The 21159-nt window shown below is 37.4% G+C and overlaps 1 protein-coding gene across 3 annotated transcripts in view; it reads left to right on the forward strand.

Annotated features, from left to right (window-relative positions):
• Positions 1 to 21159, forward strand: part of pde4ba (phosphodiesterase 4B, cAMP-specific a) — a 162452-nt gene that overhangs the window by 63278 nt on the left and 78015 nt on the right. The gene's annotated exons all lie outside the window — the stretch shown is intronic.

Genomic DNA, 21159 nt, shown 5'->3' on the forward strand with positions numbered 1-21159 from the left:
CTCTTTGGTCTCTCTAAGTGGAACCGTCGCAGTCTCCTTTCAGGAATGAGTTAAGACTGTTAACCCTTTCTCTGCAAACTACTATATAGATTTTGAGGCAATTTATGTTAATGTTTTATAGGCTTATTTCACTGTTGGCAATGTCAACATCATAGCCTAAACATAGTCAAACCCAAAGTATTTAAAATTATGTGCATTTCTTAGTCATATTTACTGTATATTTTCCATAACATATAAATATGTAGACAGTGTATAATGTGTATATGTGTAATGTTTAATATTTTTTTATTATTATTGTTTTTAGCATTAAACTAGATGTTTCGAGATTTAAGTATGTTTATGTACATAATATAATGTAATATTACTACTATTAACTATATTTTTTTGTATATTTTTTCTACTACTAAGCAATTGATGTTGATACAAAATAAACTCTCCTCAAAATAAAATCTTAATTATTTGATACATTAATTTAGAAAATGAGTTGCTATTCTCGTCGTTTCCCATAAAACGTGGCCACTCAAAGCATCGGCTTTAAAAGAAGGTTTTGCATCACTCAAAATAATAACATAGCAAGAGTCATATCCACTCTTATCACTTACTGTAACAAAATGAAAGCTTTGTGTCGTGAGATGCTTCCTGTCCATTGAAGAGATTGGATCAGTGCTATAGGAGGATGTGGGCAGGATATGATGTGACATGGAAGATTTTTATCCTTTAGTAAACAGAACATTTGTCACCCTGTCTAGACTCTTGCTACGGTTGTAATAAAACAATGGAACAGTGAGACAATTTTTATGAGATCCATAGAAAAATAGAGGCCGCATGAAAGAATATTTAAGTTTTATGTTCTAGAATGCAAGGTAATTGGTTTTGTTTGCGAGTTTTACATTATACTTGCGATATATGTGGATTGGGCCATGCTTTGCACTTGTTTTATTGTCTAGAATTTAAAGCCGTAAGATGTGTTGTTCTTGGAATAGAGCCTTGGATATTCGCCACACATGTGCCTCTATGGTGACTATTTCACATTCATTCTGTGTCAAAATGCGTCCCTTCTTCTGCATAGTTAGCTAGGCAGTGTGTGTTTAATGTTTAATGTGTTAGGTACAATACACACTGTGACTGGATTACACCGTGAAACATGTCACACAGCCACCAGCACCTATGCATTACTCATCCAGACAGCCATTAAACACAGACAGAAGAGTGTTTAATAGGGGGAGTTTAATGGTGCAGACTGCAATAACTGCAGTGATTTGTACAATTATAGTGTCTGAGACTTTTAGCACCAATCTGCTGTGCACGTTGTCAATGGAAGCGCAGGCTTTGGACTTCAACCATTCATAAATGGAACCAGAGTGATCAGAAATGTCATATCTGGTCTCTAAAGGAATGCTACTAGAGCCTTGAGTTATGGTTGTCATCAATTCTACCTGTCTTAATCAGACAGATTCAAACTTGTGTATAGAGAAGTGGTTCTTATGAACATTTCAAATGCAACCTGAATGTCCTCAGATTATCGGATCTAAACTTGTGCAACTCATCGAACGTCTTATCGCAGTTGTGTATTGCGTAACCAGTGGTTTCACATTTTGTGCAACAGAGCATCCACGTTATTGTGAGCGGAGGCTTGTGTCATAGTTCTTTTTGTGGTTTGGTCGTTGCTGTGTTAGGTAACACACACCGGGAATGGAGGGAGGGGGCAGGATTGTCTTGAGGGAGTGAGGTGGTGCATGAACATTGAATGGAGGTGGAGAAAAGACAAGTGCAGTGGTGTGGAAAATATGCTGAAGAAAGCCTCATCACTTCACGATAAATGCCGTTCAAGGAGAAAATGGAAGGATAATCTCTGATTTTAAAAGTGGGTTTTTTGTTGTTGTTCATATTAGCCTCTCTATCATATAGATATATTTGAAAGTGACAGGAATTATTGGGAGATGTTGCAGGTCAGACCCAAACCCACTCAATGTCTTTAGTATGTGTCATAACTGCTTTGCCATGTCTCTGACACAAAATTGCTTTTTTAAAAAAGTTTTGACTTTGAATTAAGAAAAGAATATAATACCATATCCTAGGTGTAACGAGCAATGAACGCTTTCAATCTTTTCCATGCTAACCTAAGTTTCTGTCCCAATCAGCTGCGACAAGTGACATGACATTTTGTTAAGCGCTTTATTTTGTTTTTTGATCTGCTGGGTTGCCCCACCCACAATTAAATCGTCTCGGGTTACAAATGCAACCATTGTTCTCTGAGAAGTGGAACGAGACACTGTGTCCTAGGACGCTTTGGGGACTGCCTCCAGCACGACCAGTTTCTGAAGCAAGTGTCTAAACACGACAATAACATTGGCTGGCGACAGCCTATGATCCTGCATGTCACTTCAGGGGACACTATACCCCTGACGAGTGAAGGTCTCAGGAAAACCTCTCTCAAATGAGGAGACCTAGCAAAAATATCATCAAGGAGAGCCAATGACTTGATATCGTAGCTCTAAGAACGGAGGCCTCAGCAAGACGACTCTCTTAAAGGTGGTATCAGCGATTTCAGGCCCAAACATAAATTATCACATTCATCTAATATTTCCTAACGATCCGCTAGCTGCCCGCCCCATAAGCATGCTGTCAAAAAAACGCGTCTCTTTAGGCAGCCTAGGCTCTGAGATCTGCACACAAAAACACTTGGTATCAACATCACTCAAAACCAAAATAAATAGTGTTCCAACCAATCACCGACAGGGGCGGGTGTTGTGAGGTTTTCGCGTGCAGCCGTCATAGGCAGCCGTGCACGAGCGCAAAACCTCACAACACCCGCCCCTGTCGGTGATTGGTTGGAACACTATTTATTTTGGTTTTGGGTGATGTTGATACCAAGTGTTTTTGTGTGCAGATCTCAGAGCCTAGGCTGCCTACAGAGACGCGGTTTTTTGACAGCATGCTTATGGGGCGGGCAGCTAGCGGATCGTTAGGAAATATTAGATGAATGTGATCATTTATGTTTGGGCCTGAAATCGCTGATACCACCTTTAAATGAGAGGAGGCCTAACTAAGCTCTACGCTCAAAGATCACCTCACCAAGGAGGCTCACAGAGAGCCACACAACTTGAAAGTTATGTTATGCGGAGCTCTGGGGAGTGGAGGTCTTAGCATGACAACTCTCTAAATCAAGAGAAAACCTAACAACGCTCCCTAAAGGTGATGATACATAGGGCAACTTTTTGAGCAATGTTGCTGGGCAATCTTGCAGAGCGATTGTTGCTTGGGCACTTTCCCATTGAAAATGGGCAATACATTTCTATCTGGATAATTTAGATTGGTCGTGGGCCCTGTCTCTCATCTGGTTGCCCATTGATGGCAACATTGCCCAGCAACATTGCTCAAAAAGTTGCCCTGTGTATCATCACCTTAAGGGTGGTTCCGCCAAGGAGGCTCACAGAGAACCATACGACCCAGCTTAGAACGGAGGCCTCAGCAATTTTTAACAAATTTTGACTGCATTGTTTTAAAGTGAAAAAAGAGACGTTTAAAAAGTTTGAACGTTTGAAATTTTAAAAAGCATTATAAACAGACAGTTTTATGGTATTAAATTCAAATTCCACCTCACGAACTGAAAAGGAGCCAATTCTTTAATTCAGAATTTTGCCCAACTCTGCTGATTGTTGTCTAGCAGTTTTACTTACAGGGTGAACAGACAAATTACTTGTTGCATGAGGACACAGTGAAAGAACATTCTGAATTTAGTGACTGTCAGACAATTTTCTTAAGGTTTTGACTATAAAGCTGAAGGTTATCAAATGCACATTTAAAAAATGGAGGAATGTGCAAGGCAGATGTTACTAAATATATAACGATAACATTCCCTAAGCTGAATCTAAAAAGAGAAAAATCAACATCCTTCCCTTTTTTCATACTAATCTGCTTTTTTCTTCATCTAATGAGATATTCTTTCATTCTTCCTCCCCAGGGCCTAATATTTGGATCTGTTCCCTCTCTCTGTGGGAGACATTATACTGCATTAGCATACATAAACATCCGAAGCATCTTTTAAAAGTTTGGTACGCTCTATTAAAAGTTAAGCAAACAGCTCCTTTCCGTTACTGTGGCTTTGGTGCAAAACCAAGTGTGAAAGACTTTTATTCAAATAGAATGTTTGGCAAACGCAAATGTCTCTGCATCACTTCAAACTTGGGTCAGTGTTTGCTCGAGGAAATCTGATTATAAACCTACGGTTGTATTTAAAGATACTTTTTTTGGACACATCATTGATTTGCATTTTTAAATGGGCTAATTATGTTGGCGTGTCTTGTATTTTTTTGTTTTGTAAACTGGCCCTCCTGTCCCCAGTCAGTTTGAAAGTGCTTGCTTACTCTGTGTTGTGCAGCGTGTAAGTGTTTATGCTCCTCTGCCTTGGATTCATCAGGCCACTGGACTGGAATGGTTGATATTCAGAAGAGTGAGAGAAGAAGAGAGATTTGTGCATGCATAAAAGTGCACTCATACACATGCAGATCCTTTTACATATTTGCTTTCTTTAATGTGACAGGCCTGAATCAGATGCCATGGGGTCACATCTCAGCTCTTGTCACATATCAAGAGTTTGAGCCTTTTTTGTGAATTCCGTGTTGGCTTGTTATGCCAAGCACAATGTGAGCAATATTCAGACTGAACTCATTTTGGGAGGCCTTGTACATTTAATCTTTTTGTTTTTTAACTACTAAAGGAATTCTATTAGCTATTTGTACTGTAATGCAGTGCTGTTTGAATTCCATAACTTGTACAAAATGAATATGTGTTGTAATTTTAAGGATGTTCAGAAATGCAATCTGCAAAGAAAATGCAGCTGTTTTCACTTCATGGCTAATGCTAATTGATGTTTGTTCTGTCGATTTTCCTCCAGTGATGTCACTTCCTGGATGATGATGTTATTAAGCAGTAGAGGTTGACCAATATATAATTTTTACTGATTAATTGGCATCAGCAGTTGCTTCGAGGAACTTTCAGTTATCGGTAAAAATCAACAACAAAAATCTCCAAGTCTTTTCAAGTCTTTGGTTCTATAGAACTGTCTTTAAAAATACACTTTATGAAGTAGTTAAGCGCAAATGAAACATTTTCTAAAACATGAGCACGGTGTATATACAAGTTATACAAAGCCATTTTCTCTCTCTCCATTTCTTCTACATTATTTATACATTTCATAGGATACTAAAATAAAAATAATGAAAGAATCAATGTGTCAGTAGTGATGAAGCTTGGCCATTTCTATATATTTTAATTTATTATAATACTGTTCAAAATATTATATTGGTTAAGTCATTGTTAATTTTCTAATAAAGATCAGCACTATTTTATATGATATTATCGGTCAACCTCTATTAAGCAACTGGTATTTGTCAGTTTAGAGGATATTGCAAAAGTTGTAAGCTGCAGTCAGTCTAGATTGGACTCATTTCACTTCCATTCAAATAAACTGTGAGCTTTACGAGTAAGTGCATAGCACTAGCACCATGCTAGTTAAATGTTTTGTACAATATAATAGGCATTGGGGACATGAACGTAGAGTTACGATACAAGGCATGTTGACTGCTTGCTATCAGCACAAGGGAGGATGTTGGTGTGGTCTTTTATCAAGGTGCTGAGTAACAGGATAAACAGAAGTAGCATACAGCCATATTCTTGTTAGACACATACAAGGCCAAATGCCAATTGCTTTTTGAACCAAACTGACAGTTTTCCAGTTGCATGAGGCCTCCTCAGGTTAGGTACAAATAACAGCACAAGTAGAACAGACATGTGGTTCATGACTCTCTTCCTCTGATGCGATTGAACTTGCAAGATTTGGGTTAAGAGGTCAAGATAACTTGCTGGTAAACAAATTTACCAGCAGCTTTACCAGTGCTGATTCATTGCTGCAGACGCATTTAGATTGAACTAGTGATTTCTGTTCTCATGCTTTATTGCCATCATTAATGCTAATGCAGACATACAAACACATATGCCCTTTGTTAGGCTGTCAGTACATTTAATTAAAGGTCTAAAAAGGTGATACAATGTGTGTGTTACTCTATGCTTGTAAGCTCATCAGCCTCATGATTCATAGTAACAAGATCAAGATTACACGTTAATTACAAGTACTTTATTTTACAGTGTCCTTGGTACGTTACATGTACAGTAGTTACTGTAGTAATAACTATAAATTATGCATAATTACATGCAACTACCACTAAACCAACCTCTAATCCTTCCCTAACCCTATAGTAAGCACATGTAGTTAATTAATACTACTCAGTACTTAAATGTATAATTACACTGTAAAAATGACACCTTAAAAATAAAGTGTAACCTGAAATTCTTTTAGCTATTTTTACATTGTAATTACACCTTTTGAACCCCATTGTATTCCTTTTCAAAGACTACAATGTTGTGGCAACATTGTAAGAATAACTATGTGACCTTTTGACTTGCCGGTTGTTGTTAATGCACCGGCTCTCAGACATTTTCAGGCTGGTAGAGTCACTTTTTGCCAGCGAGTTAATCAGTCTCCAGGGCTGAAGTATCTGGAACACAGTGGGTCTCCTGGAAACAGATTCACTCAGCTGGATATATGGCTGCAGTCTCATCTACTCCATAATTATTACGCTATCTTTTACAAGACTGCTGGTTAAGGCCCACACTAAAGGGACTACATACAGTTACAGTTTAGGGTGTGAGAAGCTAAGTTTCATAATTGATGCAATCAAGCTGACCACATCCTTAAAAACAGCTGTAAATTGACCTGCGAAAATACTCTCTTGCTTCTCTCTTTACAAAGTGCAGTCTTATATGAAGTTTTATATGAAGTAATTTCAAAAGGTTGCAAATATATACTTATATACACACACACACACACACACACACACACACACACACACACACACACACACACACACACACACACACACACCAGCCACTTTATTAGGTACACCTTGCCAGTATCGGGTTGCACTCTTTGGACCCAGGTTGCCTTTAGAACTGCCTTAATTCCCCGTGACATAGATTCAACAAGGTGCTGGAAACATTCCTCAGAGATTTTGGTCAATTTTGACATGATGGCATCACAGTTTGTGCAGATTGTTGCACATCCATGATGCAAATCTCTCTTTCCACCACATCCCAAAGGTGCTCAATTGGATTGAGATCTGGTGACTGTGGAGGCCATTTGAGAATAGTGAACTCATTGTCATGGTCAATGAATTTGAGCTTTGTGACATGGTTCATCTTGCTGAAAGTAGCCATCAGAAGATGGTACGCTGTTGTCATAAAGGGATGGACATGCAGCAACAATACTCCGGTAGGATGTGGCATTTAAACAATGCTCAATTGGTACTAAGGGGCCCAAAGTATGCCAAGAATATATCCCCCACACCATTACACACCATGAACTGTTGATACAAGGCAGGATGGATCCTAGAAATGAGACTAGACTTCTCTCAGGCCAGGCAATTTTTTTTAAGTCTTCATGTCTTCAGTGTCTACATACCTAAATGCATTGAGTTGCTGCCGTGTGATTGGCTGATTAGATGTTTATGGTAATGAGCAGTTGAACAGGTGGCCAGAACACTAAGAAATTTTCAATGACAAAATATATGACTGGAAAACTGATATCACGAGACAGATTTTCACCTTGACGAGAAATATCCTTTTGTTTTAAAGGAGACATATCATGCTTTTAAATCGTTCCTTTTTACATATAAATCATAAATTTGTGGTCTATATAAAGCGGAAATGCAATGCTTGGGTCTGAATTCCTCATTATTATAGCTCCACAGGCCCCTTTTCTACCCCTTTTCTGATGTTCGTCTGAGAGCAACTCGTTTTGGTGCGGTCTTTTTAAATGCAAATGAGACACGTCATACCCCGCCCCCTCTCCAGGTTGTAGAGGTGACACTCGGTTCAACTCCACCCCGTTCGGCCATTTTTGTAGTTTGATAGCAGAGATACGATTATCTAGCGGCACAGAAACTTTTGGACATCCAAGATTTGTGTCAACACAGAAAACATTTCATCATTGGATAGTTTTTTCGTTTTATTAAAGTGTTGTTTTATGTCAGCTTAATGCCCGGAACGCTTTTCAGAAAAGATAAGGCAACTTATTTAGCACAATTCACACGCTAATTCAGGAAAAAAATATCTCCGAATGCTCCACATGAAACTTTGGTCTTCCGACCTTTTACCACCGTGTCGATTTATTTAGATTAATATGTGCGAGGGAGAGAAACCCTCTCACATAGGAAAAAAATATCTCCGAATGCTCCACATGAAACTTTGGTCTTCCGACCTTTTACCACCGTGTCGATTTATTTAGATTAATATGTGCGAGGGAGAGAGAGCAAGACAGCGCCTAGTTTGGAGACGGTGAAGTCTTGTTTACACTTTCGCCTGGCTCGGAAGAGAGAGAGAGCGCGCGCGAGCGCGACCGGCTCTCTCTCTGCTCGTTCTTTCAGTTAAACATGCGCCCTGTCACAAGCGCGGCAGTTCATCTACATTACTCACCGATCAAATAAGACTTTGGCGGGACAAAAAAATCGCTTTGGCGGGCGCAAAAACAAGTTCAATGCAGGAAAAACCCTGTTGTTGCTGAAGTAACATTAGTTATCCTTGAAGTGCTTTGTGTTCGCGCACACAAAAATTACTTTATGGGTACATTTCCGTTAAAAATAAAACTCAACCAGGCACTTCGAAGAGGTTCTGATGCTGGGAGACGGTGTAATGAAGCGTGTGGGTTACTACATCCAACAACCGAACATTTTGACTTACCCTCTCGTAAGTTCTGCATCTTTGAGCTTGGACTACAAAATCGTAGCGAGAAATAAAAATGGCGGATTGCTCGAAGTGTTGAGCCGGTAGTCGATGTCCTTATTTGGCAGTTCCGCTGTAAATACTGTGACGTAAATGTTCACAAAACGTCATAAAGAATAGAAAAATCGGAACAGGTTGAAAAATAAGGCCAAAACAGAATATAAAGATATCAACGAAACACCTGAAGAGACTAATTTCAAATTTTCTATACTTCTAAACACTAAAAATATACAACAAAATGCCTTTAAGGGCTAAAAAATTGGATTTAGCATGATATGTCCCCTTTAATATCACGAGATGCTGCAATACCTTCTCTTGACATTCTTAGTGCAAGAAACTTTTGATTTTTTTTAATTATTTGAAATGTGAAACTGAAGAATTTAAAGTATACAATAACAGTAATTTACAATCATATGCATCATTGTTACTTTTTGCAATGCAGGCACGCTTTAAAACTGCATTAAACATTCATGATTATCAGAGTGCTTAAAATGATCTGTTCAAATGAGTGGTTACTGTTTACTGACACATATTGCCAGCCTCCATCCCTCCACCCTTTTATTTTGCTGTCTGCTAGATGTTTAATCAATCAACGTGTTTCAGACTGAAAGTAAACACTTGTGACATTCGCTTTTTTGTCCCAAAACTGTGATTAGGATATCAAAGTGGGCTCAGCGAGCTGGACAGCAAGAGGCTGTGAAATATAGAGCTTTGCAGGAAGAGCTAATTTAATGACTGACGTTAATAATGCTGATGTCATGCATGCCCTGGAATGATAATCTTTCAGTGGCTACATGGATTGTATGAGATTAAAGCAGATATATAATATTTTGATGCTAGGATTATGGTGTCCATTATGTTGCAAACAATTTTTTTTTATATTTATTTTTTCTTGAACAGTAAATGCCATAAATTTACTATAAAATAGTATATATATATGTATATATATATATATTTCTTTAAAAGTTTGGAATAATTAAGATTTTTTTTAAATGTTTTTAAAAGAATCATCTTAAGCTCACCAAAGCTGCATTTATTTGATCAGTTTTTGTTTTATTTGAACAATGATTTGATTTCTGAAATATCGAGTGACACTGAAGACTGGATTAATGTCTGCTGAAAATCCAGCTTTGCCATCAAATAAATAAATTACATGTTTTACTGTTTTTTTTTTTTTATCAAATAAATACAGCCTTGGTCAGCGTAAGATACTTCTTTAAAAATAATTAAAAAGTCATAATTATTTCAACCCAGGCTCATTGGGAAAATGTACCTGTGGCAACATTTCTGCAAATTGATATGTTGGATTATGCACGTTTCGTGATACTTTAAAAAAAAGTTGTCAAATGAGTGGTGCTAAAAGTGTGTTCAGATTTATTTGGAAATATTTTATTATGTTGGCTGTTGTAAGTACCATGGCAGTTCAGAAATAAATCCGGTGAGTGGTGCTAAGAGGTCAATGCTCTAAACCCTAAACATACCCGATAGTGTTAACAAAAGCAAATGTGGGATAAAAACACATTTAAAAACCATGACATTTTGGCTTGCTTCGACAAGTCTTTGAGCTCTTTTATCATAACTTGTGTTTCAAGGGACCCGTACCCAAGTGCAATGCAAGTGCAAAATTATAAGTGCAATGCAATGTGAGCCACTGAGCAAGTCTGCTATGCCAGAAAAGCTACACATATGGAGCTGGTTATCTGATGCAAACATGAGAATGTATTAGTTTACAAATGATGCACTATGCTAATAATGTTTTGAGGTCATAACATAGTATTGTGCAAGGAACCACACGTTTGAAAAGAAATGAAAATTGCTGTTTCACTGACTCTAGTGTTCATTTCAGCTGGAAAATGCAGTGTTTTGTATGCTTTGGTATGTGTTTTAGGGGCAAATTTTTTCAATGAGCCTGTTGATTAATTTTATTATAAAACATGATGAGCTTGCACAAGAAAGATCATCTCTGAATGTGGTTGTCTCTGAAAAAGACAGCTTATTGACTGATCTGACTTCCTTTACCATGACAGCAACTCCATGGAGAGTTGCCCTTGCAATGTATTTTGGGACCATTGCAGCTTCTGCCATTGCAGTGGTTTTGTCATGAATAAACCAAAAGCCAAACGCACTCACTGCTCTTAGTGTCTCTGTTGTTTGCTTTAACGGACATGTGCTACATGTGTGTTTGTGTACCAGCGGGACACATTAACTAATGGTCTGCTCTAATTTAAAGCATACTTGAGACATCACGGCGCCGTTTACTCTTTCTATTCTGAAGTTCAAGCAAACACTTCTCTCTCTTTCTCTCTCTCCCTCCATTCATTAAGATCTCCCAGCCAGTAATTTATGACATTTATTATTGCACACTTTAACACACTTTTATTCTTATCTTCTCCATACAGAACTGTGTGCAAAAATGTTAGGATGAATGTTAGGATGAATAGGAATGTTCATAACTAGCTTTCTCCAGGTACACCAGTGTACTTTTTTTGTTCTTTTGTTCAGCAAGAATGCATTACATTGATCAAAGGTGACAGTAAAGACTTTTATATTGTTACAAAAATATACTATTTTAAATAAATGCTGTTCTTTTGAACTTTCTATTCATCAAATAATCCTGAAAAGATCATCAACTGTCATAACATTGATAATAAGAAATGTTACTTGAGCACCAGCGTGTGACACTGAAGACTGCTGAAAATTCAGCTTTGCCATAACAGGAATAACATTACATTAAAATATTAAAATATACCTTAACTTTTGAATGGTAGTTCATCATAGACCTCATTTGTTTTGCAATTATGACTTGTAAAGAGACTGTGTGTTGCATATTTTTTTTGTCCTTGCATTTCCAGAATGGCAGGTGGACTTTGAGTCATTGGATCATCTGTAACACCAGATCAATTTGTCATCCTCTCCAGATTGCCGAACTGAATTCCAAGAGATTTATTAGGGGCTTTATCTGGTGTTTGATTCAAAAGCGGTCTCTAAATATGAGCATGTATCCTTTTGTTGAATATATGTTCTCTTTTAATCACTACAGAGTGATAGCACAGGGTCCGGTGCAGTTTTCCAGTGCCTCATTAGTGGGTGAGATCCAATTTTGCTTCTTAAGAAAGTCCACCCACTTTCTCAAGAAACTCTTAGTGCTCATTAACAGCCTCTTCATTATGGAGTACCTACTGAACATGTACACACACCACATGTGACCACTCTCCTACACACTGTACTCACAAATCACAACTATAAGTAGAGCAGGGAGCTGAATTTAGTTTTGTCTTTTAACTCACTTTCATTCTGTGCTCAGCACAGCGTAGACATGAAACATTCTTGTGGGAATATGTTTCTTCCTTTGTGAAACTGAAAGTTTAGATTTGTGCAGTAAACTCCATCTGATACTGGCTTAAAAGAGAACACTAGAAGAGCTTGTGTGGCTGAAATGTGTTCGTAAGTGTTGCTGTGGTAATTTCTCAAAAAGTATTTTTTGCAATTTAAAGTTTTACACAAAGAGATTAATAGTACTTTTGGAAAATAGGATTAAAATTATGTAGTCACAGGCCTGTCAGAAAGATTTTTTTATGTTTTTGAAAGAAGTCTCTTATGCTTACCAAGGCCGCATTTAATGGATCAAATGGATCAGTAATATTGTGAAATATTATTACAATTTCAAGTAACTGTTTTATTGTATTTTAAAATGTAATTTATTCCTGTGATGACAAAGCTGAATTTCAGCAGTCATTACTCCAGTCTTCAGTATCCAATGATCCTTCAGAAATAGTTCTAATATGCTGATTTGACACTCAAGAAAAAACGTATCTATTATTATTAAAGGTGCTCTAAGCGATGTCACACGTTTTTTAGGCTGAAACATTTTTTGTCACATCCAGCAAACATCTCCTCACTATCCGCTAGCTGCCTGTCCCCTGAACACACTGTAAAAAAAAACGCCCAGGCTCCACAAACGGCAAGAAAAACAAACTGGCCCAGCCTTGGCCACGAAACATAACAAACAGTGTTCCAGCCAATAACCAACAAGAATGATTTGGGGGTGGGGGTTGGGGGGTTAGTGCGCGTGCACATGAAGGGGGGTGTGTGGGGAGTGCAGGAGAGAGAAGCATGAAGAGGGAAGTTAGCTAGAGGAGAGATGTCCTAACAACGACTAACGTAAAAATTGTATATTCTTGAGAATTTTGATATGGCCGACACACGACCAAAGAGATGATGTTCCGATGAACAAATAACAAAGAATAGGGAAAAGGAGAAGGAACGTGAAGGCCTGAATTTACATCGGAAAAGCGTTCAAAAGGTGGCGAGAGCTCCGCCGGCAGAAGGGCTTCCAATCCGACATTCAGGTGGCTCTGTTTTTGCTGGACACGTGGGTAAATCCAGTTTGTTTTTTCTAAATGGTTCATGACTGTTTCAGGACGCACGGAAGGGAGGGGATGGAATGAGGAGGAGGGAAGGTCAAGCTAGCCTCCGTTTTGTTTGATTACTTCGAACGTCAACAAGAAGTGACGTCACCCAACATCCCTTAGAGCACCTTTAATGTTTAGAATACAGAGAGAGAGAGAGAGAGAGAGAGAGAGAGAGAGAGAGAATGAACAAAAAACTGCAACAGTAAACAACCTTCATACATCCATGGCAGTAGGTGTCAGTATAGAAACCAAAATCACTAAAACAAAGAAAAGCCAACAAAACCCTGTACTTACTCAAGCAACCAGTTCTTTTTTTTACCCTTGCACTGCAAATAAGCAAAGACAGTCTCCAAAATGTGGGTGGTACTTCATTTTAAATGAAGTCAGGTGGAGCTACTGTATGTAGGTGTATAGCTATACAGTTGACATTTATCTCTGAGTGTGGATTAGTCATAATATAAGTAGTATCCAAGTGATTTTTTAGTAGACAGTATATAAGACCTAGAAATTGGAAGGAAACTAATGTAAGTCCCACATTCAGTCTTGCAGCTGAAGCATTGGAATGCACAGTGTGTAGTATGGCAATTGGCAACCTTTTCCTATCTGGCAACACACACATCATTTGAAGGTCATCATGTCACATTTCTCTAGTGGAATGCTGTGATACCAAAAAGGTAGTCCGTTCTCACTGGTGTACAATGCAAGTTTAGGTAATGGTATTTTCATTTCTGAGAAAGATTGCATTCTTTGATGGAAATACCAGTGCTTGCAAGACTACAAATTATTATTATTATTGGTAAGCTTGAAATGCTGAATGATACTTACAAGGCTCGAAATTGCGACCATTTTGGTCGCATATGCTCCTGAAATTTAATCTGTGCGACCTAAAAATATATTTGAGAGCATTTGTGCAAGTGCAAATAATGGTTGTGGTGCGACCTGTTTTCATTTCTCTACAAAACATTCGCAAATTATTGCACAGTGTGTACCTTATATGTGTGCTGATACGCGGTGGCCGGACCATCATTCTAACCAACGTTACATAACCAATCAAACGTCATCCTTACGTTCTTAACTTTAAAGCAGATTTTAGATTGGTTAATATTAGCTGTCAATCACTCTCACTCCCTTTCACTGTGCTTCGTTTTCACATGACCGGGAGCTGACTACCGCACGAAATTTAAAAGGCTGATTTGACGTTTACTTGACTGACAGGACAGCTGTTTCAGTGGTTGCCTAGCAACATAAAAAACGCAGCACACTAAAGAGGTGGAACACGCCAATGCTGATGGTGAGGATGTTTTTTATTTTTATTTATACTTTTTTATTAATATTAATACATAGCTTATTTAGTATTATATAGCAATATATGATTAATATCATAATAAATACTTTGCTTGTTTCATTAATGGATGAATCAGTGTTTTTTGAACGAATCTCTTGAATGAATGATTCAATAACAAATACATTTAAGTCACTTGTCGCCACCTAGTGGTGTAACAATGTAATCGATATAATACGCTCTATGCACTAACACTGCTGACGTATTTCCGGTAGAATCTCAGCCAGCGTATTTACTTCCGCAGCGAAGTGTACTAGCGGCAACGTTTTCACAAAATTCATTTTCTCAGAAACGGAGACAACGATCTTAGAAACTAATTCGCTAGTCGGATTTCGCATAATATGAGAGAATACTTACCCTCAAAGTTGTCAATGTAGCTCAAAATATAATTTAAAGCCCTTCTCTTTCTTACTCTTAGGTGTGACAGCTAACTACTGCCTCACAATATTGTTAACATTATTCACATTAACCGCTGGAAGTTCTTGTAAACAGCGTGTGTAATTTACCATTATCTCCACCTAATGCAAAAACGGCTTCCGACACAGCACCGGATGTAACTGGGCGGGCTGAGACAAAATGCGGAAGCGATCGTGCATAGAGCCTAATAGGTTATTAATTAGGGATGGGACGATACACTTAAACTCACGATACGATGCACCTCGATATGCCAGGGTCACGATACGATACGTCACGATACGATATCAAAAAAGAAAAAAATATTACTGTATAACAACAACTTATTATGGTGACGTTGAAGGTGGTGGTTCATGTTTGATGTGTTGGATGTGGTGTACGGAATGACAGCATGGCATAGCTTACACACAGTCTTAAGGCCATTGCACACTGAGTCCGAAATTCGCATTTGAAATTTTCGCACGTTAAAAAAAAATTCTACCTCACGTTATGTCAATCACGCTTGCACACTGACCTACGAAACTTTCGTCCGTAAAAAAATAATTCGGATTGGGTTCGGTTTTCTGCGTTTATCGCATCCACAGACAGTGTTTTGAGAGGTTTTTTGAAAATTCAGAGCCACCGTACAAGCGAACGACAAAATCCAGAATGACGTCTGACAAGTTGATACACTTCGTCTCGCAGTACTGTATGAAAAACAAAATGCGGATTACAAAGACACTGAATAAAATATAACCTGTATACAGCTGTTCTGTCTGCCCAGCGCTTCTGCCGGCCGCGCGCGCGTGTGTGTGTGCGCGTGTCCGTCCATAGACATACTGCCTGTTCAGGATCGACTGGTTCACGGAAGTTGGTGGTCTTCTTTTTAATATGTGGCTCCAGTATCGCTAGCAAAGCATCAAACTGTTCCACTGACATTCTGAGGTAAATTTTGAATCGCTCGGAATAATTTCGCAACTCCTTGATAAGGAGGTGAAACTCTCCTTCCTCTCGGCGCAATCTCAGGATTGGATGGACCCAATATTTCCTTTCTTTTTTTCTTTTTAAGAAGAAAGAGTGCAACAAATTCATCCTCACTGCTTGACGAATCTTTTTGTATTTTTTGCGTTTTTTTCCGCAAAGGTTTAATAAATACGCATCGGACTCAGTGTGCAAGGTTTCTGTGCGTGACGAATTTTAAGGCTGACGAACACGAAAAAACGCATACGAAAATTTCGGACTCAGTGTGCAATGGCCTTTAGTTTTACCCTGCTTGATCAGCAGATGGTGCTGCCAGCCTGCCACCATAGACTGTATGTCTGCCCCATATACATACACACACATATAATACACTAAATTATTTATATACTACGCAAATCATGCAGCAGTGCCATCTATCTTTATTTCGCGATCCATTTTTTTCGACCTCGATGCGTTTCGTCACGTTTTGTATCGCGATATTTCGTCAAACGATATTTCGTCCCATCCCTATTATTAATTAAGCTTTAATTAAAGGGATAGTTCGGCCAAAAATGATATTTAACCCATGATTTACTCACCCTCAAGCCGTTCGAGATGCAGGGGGATAGGGGGATAAACGAAGGCCTTCTGAGGGTAATCCGTGCGGTTTTGTCGTAAAAATATCCATATTTAAAACTTTATAAATGAAAATATCTTGCTTCCGGCAACGGTCAACGCGCGTTCACGGCAGATGGATGCCGACGTAGGACGTAGCGTTTGATTTAGCTATACTTCGTTCTACGTCACGACGCTTCCTACGCTACGTCCTACGTCATACACCGGCATCCATCTCCCGTGAACGCGCGTCGACCATTGCCGGAAGCAAGATATTTTCATTTATAAAGTTTTAAATATGTATATTTTTATTACAAAACCGCACCCTCAGAAGGCCTTTGTTTATCCCCCTGGAGCCAGATGGATTACTTTTGTGAAGGATGCATGCACATTTTGGGACTTGAAGGAGGTGGACCCCATAGCTTCACATTATAACCACTGAAAGATCTAAGACATTTTCTAAAATAACTGAAAATGTGTTCGTCTGAAAAATGATTGACATATGCATCTCGAACGGCTTGAGGGTGAGTAAATCATGGGTTAAATATCATTTTTGGCCGAACTATCCCTTTAAGTATTAATTCTAGTTCCAATTCAAGTTCTTCTGTGATAATAAGAATATTTGTAACACAGAAATAACAATACTGTGTAGTTGAATTTACTCTCTCGGTCCTTAATTTTTGGTGGGTGCTTCTAAATTTTTACTGGTGCTCCTAACTTTTTTTTTCAAGTTTGGAGCAGCAGTGCTACCAAGTAAAAAAGTTAATTTCGAGCCCTGTACTTAGCACTCACATTGGTTTTCATCAGTTGTAGGAATGTAATAACATGTAATAATGTGAATGCAGCTATAAATGGTTAAATATATGCTAAAAGGAAAAGGCTAATCAATGTCTATATGTATAGACCTTTAAATTACTGGAAATTAATAATGCAAATCCTTAAGGTTGTGCATTAATTTTCAATATTTCAACATTCTGGAGTAATTTTTTTTGAAGATCAGTTACCATGTCAGTATATTTTTAGATTTTTTTTATCGCAAAACATGTTTAGAGATGTAGCCTATCCCTATAGTTTTCTCTGTAGAACAATTTTCTTATTCTGCTGATTGAAATTCTTGCTTAGAAACAGCCCAGTCTGCTGTTACTAATTCAAAAGAGTCCTTCAAGCATCTTTTACAAATTTGAAAGCATTTGTCACATTTATACAGCTTGGAAAATGGCTTTGTTTATTTCCGTTTCTTTTGCTGTAAGGCTCTGAAATATTTTGGAATTGTTATGTGTAACTGTAATACTGTCAAGAACTGAAACTACTCTACAGCATTCATTTGTAGGTAAAACAACTTTAAGCATTCTAGGGAGTATGTTTCGTTTCTATGTTTACAAAAACAAAAATAGCACAGGGTGAAGTCTACAAAACAAACCTTAAATAGAGTCTGTCCAAAAAACTGCAGAAATTTTATCATCATTCTAATTAGAGGAAGTTGAGGAACCAAGCAATGGTAGCATATTGAAGCCTATTATGTAGTGAACCGTATTGAAATTTTCATATTTGGAACATATCATAGCCTACACAACAAGATTTATTCTATTCTGCACAAATTTATTCTATTCTGTTCTATTTTTGTTCTCCATTTCATGTCATATATTGATAACATATTGTTTAAAATATTAATATTTACATTATTTACAATATGAACTACTTTCAGAAAGAAGAGAACATTTTGTTTTCATCTCTAATTAGATGACACAGTGGACTAGCTTTTCATGTTGAATATATGCCATATAGCAGGATAAACAAACACACAGCATATTAGAGTATGAGTCATTTAGAGTTGAAGGAGAGAAGCACATTTCAGGAATCTGTTTACATGCTTCCTCAAGCGGCTGATCTGCTGTGTCCAGCATCTGATTTAATGAGTGAATATGAGAATCCCTCAAAGAGGTTAATGTAAGGACAAGAGCAGCGTGAAACTCTCTCTCTGATAAGCATTTATTATAGATCTACCATGAGCTAAGCTCAGTTAAATAGAGAGAGATTTCTACCTTATAACAAAATATATATTTAATACAAATATAAAAAATGTAAAACCATGGTTTTAGTTATAATATGGTTATTATAACTATACTATAACTAAAATATGATTATTATAGTTTGCGTTAATTGTGTATTTTAAGAGTTGCTTTAGAACTTAGAACTAGTTCACCCAAAAATGAAAATTAGCCCATGATTTAATCACCCTCAAGTCATCCTGTATATGACATTCTTATTTCAGATCAATACGATCGGAGTTATATTTAAAAATGTCCTGGCTCTTCCAAGCTTTATAATGGCAGTGAATCGCTTTGCTTCAGAAGGCCTTTATTAACCCCCCAGAGTCGTGTGGAGCACTTTTATGATGGATAGATGCACTTTTATGGACTTCAGAAACAGAAACAGCAATTCACTGCCATTATAAAGCTTGGAAGAGCCAGGACATTTTTTAATATAACTCAGATTGTATTCATCTAAAAGAATGTCATATACAGGATGACTTGAGGGTGAGTAAACCATGGGCTAATTTTCATTTTTCTAAAAATTGTTCTAAAAATTAAAATAAGGAGTCATCCAGATGGTAATACCATGGTACTTCAATATGTTATGCCACTACACTGCAATAGTGTTATATCCTCAAAATCATGATGGTACCATAGGAGTTTTTGGTGCTTTGTTGTGAAATTGTGTACTGTATGTGTGTGTTCTTGAATATATGGTTCATGAGGACACAAATGTATAATAACATCGGTATTACAACGTAAACACGGTTTATGAAGATATTTCCCGTGTCCTCATAAACCAAATGGCTTAAAAAACATACTAAAAACTGTGTTTTTTTGTTTAATTAAAAACATTTCTGTGATGGGTATGTTTAGGGGTAGGGTTAGTGTGAGGCTATATAGGTAACAGTTTGGATAACTAAGTCACTTCTCATCTCTATAGCTTATGTTAAATCTCCCTCAGTGCCTCTTTTTTGTTAGAATCAACGATATCTGTGCAAAAAAATTAATAAATAAAATAAACACTTAGGAGGGTTAAAAAATCTTAAGTCTATTCATTTTTAACCTCTCTTAGATGTACATTTATGCCTGAATAATTTTTTTGAAGTTACTAACAAAAATAATATATACACAGTGAAAATATTTATATGACTAAATGTGAGAATAATGGATCTTTTACCCTGCAGTTAAATCATTTATCCATATTACTATAGCATATTGGAGATAAATATTCTCAGCAGTCATTTCTAAGTAAAACTGCGTCTGTAAAAAAGACCTGACAATACTTCATAAATTTTGTTGCAAAGTGAGGAATATTCCACATTTTTACCACCACATGGAGTTCTGGAGGGTAAAAAAAATAACTTATTGGAAAAATACTGAGTTGAAATGTGTTTTTGTTGTTTTACTGGCCTGTTCTTTCCAGGCCTGTCCAACACACACACATAAATATAGACCGTCAGTATGGTATTGGATAGGTCATCATGACACTAGGGGAGGTTGATAGATTCATGCCCCACAAATTGAAGAGCCTGTCATCGTAGTACAGCTTGTAGAGTTATATACTCATTATGGTGTGTGCGTGTAGGTGGATCATTAAGATAAATGAGGTGCTTCACTTATTTTTAGACAACAATATGCAGTTATAGGTGTTCAGCAGAACACCTATGACACACTAATGTTAAGGTGCAATGTGTGTGTGTTGCTGTGTTAGCAAAGTACAGTATCTGTATTGGAGCCTTCGTTTGGCTGGATGATTTATTGTGCCTGTTACGTTTCAAATGAATGCAATTGAGAATCAATCGATAGCAGCGGCTGCTGTGTCATGCAGTCTCACTTTAACCTGTTATCCAGCATTCAACTTAAATATGATTCAGCTCCTCTGGGAGTGCAGAAAGTGAGAACAATGAGGAGAGCAGCACAGATATAGAAGATTGGAGAGAGAGAGAGAGCAGATAAAAAAAGATTTCTAAATGGCCCTTGTTGGTTTCCGTTTAGTGTTTGTAAATCAAAAAGAAATTTTCTATTTATTGCATCACATGGAATACAATAGATACAAAGGAACCAATAGCAATAGATGCTTTGTCCTCTTTTGTAGCTCTCACAATGCTGGCTAAATCAAACATTCAGGTGGAGCACAGCTGGTTGCATGTTTTGTTGATGAGATGTGTTTGATCATGATTGCTGTTTTTGTGGAATCTCAGTTCCGATTGCCAGCAAGTCTGGTCACATCAATAGGTTCATTATTAATTTTGGTGCCAGGATTCAGGTTTTGCTAGTAAATGTCAAACTACAACATGGACTCTTATGGGGAAACAATTAAATTAACTGGTTAGAATTAGTTAAATAATATACTCAACCTGAATAAGTTTATACCTATTAAAATCATATCACGTAGAAATAGCTACTTAAATGGATATTTCACCCAAAAAAAACATAAATTCTGTAACCATTCATATCATGTCATTTTAAACATTTTCTTTTGTGGGAAACAAAAAGAGATATTTTGAATAATGGTGTCACAATAAAAGGTCCATGTTTTGGACCCCATTGACTTTGATTATAT

The sequence above is a fragment of the Squalius cephalus genome, assembly GCF_949319135.1.
Source record: "Squalius cephalus genome assembly, chromosome: 10".
NCBI classification, from domain to species: Eukaryota; Metazoa; Chordata; class Actinopteri; order Cypriniformes; family Leuciscidae; genus Squalius; species Squalius cephalus.